The sequence below is a fragment of the Emys orbicularis genome, chromosome 18, assembly GCF_028017835.1.
Source record: "Emys orbicularis isolate rEmyOrb1 chromosome 18, rEmyOrb1.hap1, whole genome shotgun sequence".
Classification (NCBI taxonomy): domain Eukaryota; kingdom Metazoa; phylum Chordata; order Testudines; family Emydidae; genus Emys; species Emys orbicularis.
The window spans coordinates 18,131,955-18,138,230 of record NC_088700.1 but is presented as its reverse complement, the minus strand read 5'-3'; positions in this window follow the sequence as shown (position 1 = coordinate 18,138,230).

Here is a 6,276-nt window from a genome sequence, read left to right as displayed (position 1 = left end):
GTTTTCTTGCCTCTGCCTCTCTCTGTCCTGTATTCTCCCTTCCCTCACCCTATCTGCTTAACCAAAACAATACTCTGCAAAAGCCCTCCCCCCTCTAAGTCCAAAAACTCCGACGTGGGTTCACAACCCCTTGTCTTAGGTGGATGGCTTGTAAGTATTTTATCCTGATCAGAGGTGCTGGAACTAGGAGTGCTGGGGGCGTGGCAGCTTGAAGTGGTAGAGGGTTTTCAGTTTGGTTCAATGGCTCTCAGCACCCCCACTATACAAATTGTTCCAGCACCCCTGATACTGATAGTTATGGCCGTTGAGGAGTGTGTTAACACCCAATCTCAGAGGTTTGTGATGCAACAACCACCTCTCTGCACAACTTTTCATGAGTGCTGTACCCGAATATTTGGATTCTAATTTCTAACCTGCATTGTTAAATCTATTCACCTAAATTTGGGTTATTGCTGATTATGTAGCGCATGACATTTAAAAAACTAACTTTGTATTTGTGGATAATCTAAGCACTATACCCAGATGTTCAGACACTCTTTTCCCAACCTATGTGCTATATTCTTTTTTTTAATATTAGCTTTAATAAAATGTTTAAATCTCTCAGCATCACATTCTAATAAAATACCTTCTCTCCCTTCAAGGCAGGTTTGATCTGAAAGATCCAGGACTGTATAGTCACTGCTCAGTCAGTAGTTTAATAGTTTTCTATCTAACCCTTTGGAGGGAGTGAATTTAGTGCTGGTGAAAGGCACTGGGCTGATAGAACTGGAGACTGATGTCACTGCAGAATGGTGGTAGCAGGGCTAGTTGTTGCCTCCCTCCTCCCCCAATTTGCCACTGGTATAGAGGGACCACATCTGGCAGTAAGGGATAATTCATTCTCCATGGCTCACTCAGTCCTTGGGTATTCTACTGAGTCTGCCAATCATAGAACACCCATCTTAATGTCACAGAGGAGGAAACACAATATAAAAATGTTTTTCCCTTTTAAAAGACTTCTCAAGCACAACTCTTAGTTAAACCAGAGCTATGGATGAGCAGAGGACCCCACCAACCATTTCTGAACCCATCTTAAAAAGACGTTCTGGTTTCAAAGGCAAGAAGATTTTAGAAAGCCTGGAAATCAAAAATGACATGTCCAGTGGGAGAGACTTCTTGTCTCTGCTGGTAGAGAGAGAACGCTTCCATATTGTCAGAGGAATGATGAATAAAATTGGCCAGGATGAAAGAAGAAAACCAAAAATGAGAGAATGTTACCATTACATTCAACGAGTCTAATTCATTGCTCAGGATAAAAACTCAGCTAAAATTGCTCAGAAGAGCTCCTCTCTGCTGCCTCCTTCAGAACATCTGACCCTCTCTTTTGGCTGAAGCTTGCACATGAAAGCTTTAAGCATCCAATGCATGTTTACATACATTAAAGCCAGCTATGATTAAAGCAAACATTTGCTTTCAGGCAGGCAACCGATCAACGAATAAATAAACCATAACAGCCTGAAAGTTTCTGCCGAATCTAAGTGAATAGACACGGTACATTGGAGTAAAGTTTCAGTGTGTCATCTGATGAGCACTGGTTTTCCACAGGTTTCCACAACTGCTTCTTCTTTTAGTGTTTAAAAACAAAACAAAACAGGAAACAACTGTTTCCCCTGACTGAAAGTAGATAAGAAACCCAGAAAAATCTGACTTCGCAAAGTTTCTTACATTTCGAAAGGCAGACAGAAGCATGTGAATTTTAGTTGTCCAGTTATTGTCAGGTAACAAATTATAGATTCCCCAACTGGGAGACCTGCTATAGCTTTACATTTTCTGGTTTCTCTTGTACTGAGTTCACTTTTGTTTGGGCATCTTTGTCTTGGGGGCATGTTTTCTTATTTCAATGCACTTTAAAATGATATTCACCAAAATCTTTGTATGTTACAAAATGTTGCTTTTTCTTATACAGGATCTACATGGTTTCTTTCATATTAGCCAGCAAAATCAAACAATTCAAATGGCTGAGTAGCCAATGGCAACTGCATTTTCACACAGAAATCAGCTCAGAATTACAGTTGCATATAGTTCATTTTATTTAGTTTTATTATAAAACTTTGGAAACAGTAAGCCAAGTCTACTCTAGTTGAAGGAAACAGCTTGTACTATAAGATAATAGTTATTTATATGAAAATATATTACTATAGCAAAATGCTATACTGGTCTCTAACACCCACATCGGGCAAATATTTGTGACATTCAATCTGATTCTTTTAAAGAATGACATTTCTCCTTAGTTCTCTTTTGAAATGATGGGCCAGTCAGGATGTTAATGAAACAAAGCACATTGTGGGTTGGAGGGAGACACTGTCAAGGTGAAAAATCAGATTTCTTTAAAAATTTGTCATAATCTATGTTTCTAATAACACATAATTGTGATTTAATGCCTTGATCCTTTCATCTGATCTCTGCAGGCACTTCCTTATGGCCACGGAGACTCCCTTTGCAGTCAGGGGTCTTCCCAAGAGAATTACCTTGCAGGATCATGGTCTAAATCATTTAAAAAAACATAATTTCTTTTTCACTATTTGTGGCGGTTGTTTCCTTTATGCATTTCACTCACTGGGCTGTTCAATTTCATTTTCTGCCTGTCGGCCCCAGTCCTTCAAACACTTAAGTCACATACCTAGCCTTAAGCATGTGAGGAGCCCATTATCTTTAATGGAAAGACTCATGTAGTTATAATTATGCACACCTAAGTGTGTGCAGGACTGGGGGTGATAGTCAGTCTCATTCTCTGTTGCTCGTGCATTAGAACAATTCTGATGTCTGTGGGTTTCCAAATCTGTGAGGGGATGATTTAAATTAGAAAAAAATATTTCCATTGAATCGAATCAGAAAATCTTTTAGAAGAACATTATTGTTCATATTCAGTTTTGTAAAACAAAACAAAAAAAAACTTTTACAAAATCCAAAGTTTCAGCTCAAGCTACTTGACAGTGTCTCAAAGTTTCAATCAACTTTTAAAAAATTTGTTTTCCATTGTACTTTTTACATGCTTTTTGCAAGCATTCTGAACTGCCTGGATCTGATTATCCTCTCAGTGGAGATACTCCTGATATACACCAGTGGAAGTGAGATCAGAATCAGTTCCTTTTTATACATACTGGTCACCATCATTGTTACGGAAGCACAAATAACAGAGAAAGTTTCCACTGGAGATTATGTGCAGGGTTAATATGCCACCGCCACTTTAAAACAAGTGACGGGAGAAAAATCACTTACGTACATAAATGTGATAGCACAAAGAGGAGTTGCATATGAAAGCTTACACTAAGTGGACTATAAATACAGACTCCTGGAAAATAAATAAATATGGGTTTGTTTTGTGGGAGTGAGGAGTACTGACAGCTAATCTGGGACTGCGGCTGGTAATATTTTGGGCTGTGAAATGTATGATAAATATACACTGGAAAGAAATTGTATGCGTCTCATGTGAGGAAAGACTTATTATTGCTCTAGGACTTCCTAGAACATGAACAGAATATATCTATATATAAATATCTCCAATAGTCTTTTTTTATATACCATGTACTGTACGTTTCACTCCTTTCCCTTAAACTCATTTTACTATGATTTAGTGCACCAGGCATTAAGAATTGATGACTTGATTTTGATAGATTTCTACACCTGATTGAAATATATATTGGGATTGCATCATGATCAAAGAATAATGCCACAGCACCCCATTCTAGAAACAAAGAACTCTGTGGATTTCTATAACTGTCATAGGACTGCTTGGATTTTGCCTTCATGGACACACTTCACAGAAGTGCTAATATCAGGCTGCTGAAAATTACCTGTCCTGGACAGGTGCGCTGTGATGAGAGCATCTTAGCTTAACAGTGGTACCTTCCTTGGGCTTAACTCACAATGAGGCAACTAGGAGGAGAAAAGCAGGAGGCAAAAAGAGAAAAGACCAGATTTTTTTAAAAACTTGGAAGCTGGGAGCATGGCAATAGCCTAGCTCTTGTGGGGCATGTTCAGTGCTTCTTAACTGTTTTTGGATGCATCAGTATCATGGTGATAGATGCCTTCTAAGATAGATATTAAGAGAGCCAGGTGATAGGGGGATGGGAAGGATGGAGGAGTGGGCCATGGGAGGGTTCTTCTCTTACAAAGGGGTTTGCAGTAAGAAAAAGATGGAGAACCTTTGCAACCAACTTGAAGCAAAGCCCGTTTTCCAGCACTAATGTGCTTGTACAGAGACATGGAGGCAATGCTCAGACCATGATACTGTTGCATCATTTTGTCTCCTTCCATGCATCTCTCTTTCCATCTCCCCCACATCCGCTTGTCTCAACTTGCCTTGGCTCTTTTCTCTTCCTCCCCTATACTGCACTCTTGTAGAGCCTATATTCTATTAATTTTGTCAGATACATTAATGCAACAATAAGCTATCTCCTGCTAGAAGGAGGAATGCAATGGAGAGAACAGACTGGCTTCCTTGCCAGTCTAGCTGCATTATATATGTTGTGTGTGTGTGTGTGTGTGTGTGCGTGTATATATAAGGACCTTAAATTTGAACTCATCAACTAAACCTTGTCAGGATCTCTAGAATTCTCTAATGTGTGTGATTCCCAATATTGGTTTATGAGAGGCATGCACTTGCATTGGAAGGAAAATATATCTCAGCTACATTTAGCAATATGCAATCCAGCAAAGCACTCTGAGTACATATACAACGCAGTGTCACTTTCACTGATCACATGGAAAGACATGTTGAAAGTGGAGGAAGTTCCAGTGAGAGAGAGAGTGTGTCTAGCTGCAAAATTAATTCTTTGGGTTCTTTACATGACTGAACTTGGGGCCTAGGGGCACTTAAGAATATAAAGCTTGAGTCTATTAGAACATGACTTGAATAGTCATCAGTGAATTGTTTATCACGGGAGTGGCAGGAAAGCCAGGGGATTTCCCTGAGAGCCAGTATGACCTAGAAGACTGAGCAAGAGACTAGCAGTGGAAAGTTCCTGAGTTCTGCTCCTGGCTACACCTCCTACTCCCACTGTTGCTGTGACATCGACCCTGCTCTCTGTGTAGAGGAACCACTAGGTGCTAGCCAGCCTAGTGCCTAGAAAAAGTTACAGCAGCCTTTCCTTTCAGAAATCACTGCCGGAGTGAGCATCTGGGTATGGGGGGGGGGAGGCATTTGGTTTTCAATATATGGAAATTTCTAAAATGTTGTGGTTTCTTTCCTCAAAAAGCTACCAAACCAAACCAAAACATCACTTTTGAGGGAACATAACACATTTTCAAAATGGTCCCTATTCTGAGTGACTACACTTATCTGCTGTACAGCAGGTTGAAAGTTTTCAAAATTTGAAAATTTTCTGAAATTTTTGCTCAAAATTTCAATAAAAATCTCATCCCCTCCTGCCTCCCCCCCAAGATTTCTCCTCCTGACCCAGTTTTCCAACCTGTTCTAATATTAGGACTTTTTTCATAGTGAGATGAATTTTTACAATGAAACATTAACATTTTGCGTGCTCCAGTGTAAAAATGGACAACCCATTCGAAATGCTATAAAAAGAGCCATTTCTGGGCAGCAAATGGATCCAGAACAACATAGCCCACAATTTCTGCAAAATTTCTTGGGAGAAAAAAATATCAGTAATGTTTTTGTTTGTTGGTTTGTTTTGCAAACTGCAAGAAATTATTTTAATCTACTTCCCAGGGCAGTTGTTAGGGATTAATTAAACAGTTAATGATTTACATAGTGCCTTGAAGATTTACGTTTCTATATTAGTACAAAGTACTGAGCAAATCTATTTTTAAGAGAGTGCCAAGAAGTAATTGCCTGTTGAAAGGGGCGATCTGAAGAAAGATCAAACAAAATTACGTTGGAAAGTTGAACAGTTTAAAGTGGTTGTTTAAGGCAAAGGGGGGTTGTTTATTAGAGGTGGAATATAGGTTTAATTGATTTGTTTGTTCCCCGTCACCTATAAACTATTTATGCCCCACTTGTAGGTATTCAAGAGGTTCCTAGCTTTAGCATGGAAATGTATTTTTCTCTCCTCTGCCTCCCTATGTTTTTCAGTGGTTTGGTGTGGTGTGATCTATTTGGTGATGTGTCGTTTAATTCAACTTTCCTCCCCCCAAGGATAATGATGGGCACCCAGCCACACAGGTGAAGGAGAATACAGGTAAGGAAACTGCTTTTGAGAGCACAGATGCTCGGCACTAGGACACCCTGATCCTGCACTCACTAAAATCATTAGCAAAACTCCTGTGTGACTTTAGTGA